Below are 2,693 nucleotides of genomic sequence, written 5' to 3' on the forward strand. Positions count from 1 at the left end.
AAACTAAAATTGCCATGATACATGCACTTAAAATTGCCATGGTTCATACAAAAAATAATTTTCATGGTCAAAGTACTGGAATTGCCATCATCTAAAAACTAAAATTGCCATGCCCTACAAACTAAAACTGCCACATGGCAACTTTAATTTAAGCACTATAGCAACTACAGTGTAAACATCATGGCAACTTTTGGGCAAAAAATAATTTCATCGAAACATATCAACATGGGGTCTAGTTTTGAAGATCTCGTTCAGACGAATTTAATGGTGAAAACGGATTTTTAATTTGATTTTTTTATTAGGAGATAAAACATTTTTAAGCCGAAAACCAAAAACATTACTATTAATGTCATCTATTTATATGTGGCAAAATGAGTGGTGATGAAGGCACGTGGGTGATGTGCAAGATGCCACATGTGTGGGCGTTAGTTTTTTCGAAAGAAAATACATAAAACATGAAATAATAAATTAGATCTTTTGCAGAAACCATACTAGTGTTGTCGTAGAGTCACACAATTTTTTAATGGCCATAGCAAAATTAAACAACAAAATAATTTGTTTTTGGGGGAAAAATTTGATGATACAAAATATGCAACAGAAAAATAAACGATCATGGTCGCCCTTTCATCAATGTGTGTTTGATTTTTATTTATTTTTTTGCAAATACAAGATATGCAACAGAAAAATAAACGATCATGGTCGCCCTTTCATCAATGCGTGTTTGATTTCAGAAGCATCGGACTGGCCTTCCACACGGGGTGACGTGGGGGGTGTGGGATTTTTTTTAATGAAGCCATTACAGTCACCAATACGACAAAAACATGATCATAAACACAAAAGAAACAAAGAAAGAAAGAAAACAGCACGATACAATGATGCTAAGGAGCAACCACAAACCTCAAGAGCGACAAGCCAATAACAATTGTCCGAGCGGCACTGCTTGTGGTCCACTGGGTTCTAGTCCACGATCAACTAATGGTGTTGTTCATTTTTGCGTCATCCCTTGTTGATTCAATGGTAGTAACTGTGTGTTAGGCCTTGTAGTACCAATATAGCCCGTATGGCGTTTGAGGAGGCCCATAGGGCTCTGGCTGTTGCTTCCAGCTCGTCGCCCTCAGGAGCGAGAAGTTGCTGGAATTTTATTTGGAAATGTGGAGTTCCGCCCACATTTTCAACCTTTGCGTGGCGGCTCGCAACTGATGGTTTGCCAACGTGGAAGAACAAACACAAGATCGGTTTGGAAACCACTAGCAGGTGCCCGATATGTGGTCTAGATCCGAAGACAATTTCCACCCGTTTTTGAGATGTCAGCTTGGGAGTGATTTATATAGGGAAATGGCAAAGATCTGGAATCTCCCTCGGATTCAAACGGTGCAGAACTGCGGGAAGGAATGGCTTTTACAAATTCTTGCAACCAAAAGTGATATGGAGAGATGCATGCTACTGCTCGTTTTCTGGAGAGCTTGGTTCGTTCGCAATAAGGTGGTACATCACAAACCAACCCCGCCTTTGGAAGTTTCAGTGAGATATCTTCGTAGCTACTTGGACTCACTATGGGCAATCAAACATGACATTAATGTGGATCCAGTGAAGGGCAAGACAAGCGTTTTTATGGAACCTATGAGGCAGCTACCTGCTTATATTCGGAAAATGCCTTGGACTAAACCCAGGAAAGGTTGGAGTAAACTAAATATTGATGGCTCCTTTGTGTCAAGTAATGATGCGGGGGCGGGCATGATTCTGCGTGATGAGGAAGGGAGGATTATTTTTGCAGCATGCAGGGCCCTGTATTCATGCAATGATGCACTTGAGGCGGAGCTATCCGCCTGCTTGGAGGGTTTGTCTTCATCAATTCAACGAACAGACTTGCCGATCGAAGTGGAGATGGATTCCTCAGTGGCAGTTTCCATTATCACATGTGGAGACTTTGATCGATCTATATACTCGTCGCTAGTTAATGATATTAGAAGTTTACTTTCTTCTCATCAATCTTGTATTACTCTCGTCGTTCGATCGCAGAATAAAGCGAGCGACATCTTAGCTTCCTATGGACGTACAAACAGAAGGACTATGACCTGGTTAGGGTCAGGTCCGCCTGGGGTATTGGAGGTAGTTCAGGAAGAATGTAATGAGACTTTGATTGAGTAATACAAGTATTGAGATCACAAAAAAAAGTACCAATATAGCCTACTAGCTAGTGCATGCGTGGCAGCGCTATCAAGTGAAGCGGTGGAGGTCACACAAAATCATGCATGCGATGCATGAGCTGAAATCATCCGCATGATTTAGATCGTTTGTCAAAATATATACGTGATGGTGCACTTAGGCTACAAAACATAAATGAGGGTCCACATTCTTTTGGGTGGATTCATACAATCATTTTTGTCAAATGACATTAACTATGTTTTACTAACCTTTTTAGAAATAGCTAGCAAAATGCATACTCTTAACAAATACCTCCCTCCGATCCTAAAAAGTCTGTGTATAACTTTCTGTGGTTTTTTCCTATTTACTCTGCGCCTCAGCCAAAACAAGCACTACTTTCCTAGTCTACGCTCCCCCTTCGTTTCCTAGCAATTACTCCTCTGCATGCATGCAGAGAGGAGATTGGGCGCGTGTGGGGTGGAATGAGTAGAACGAAGCAAGAGGGAGGAACGAGCAAATCCCTGCATGCTCATTAATCACGCCTGCTC

The sequence above is a fragment of the Triticum aestivum genome, chromosome 5B (genome assembly GCF_018294505.1).
Source record: "Triticum aestivum cultivar Chinese Spring chromosome 5B, IWGSC CS RefSeq v2.1, whole genome shotgun sequence".
Lineage (NCBI taxonomy): Eukaryota > Viridiplantae > Streptophyta > Magnoliopsida > Poales > Poaceae > Triticum > Triticum aestivum.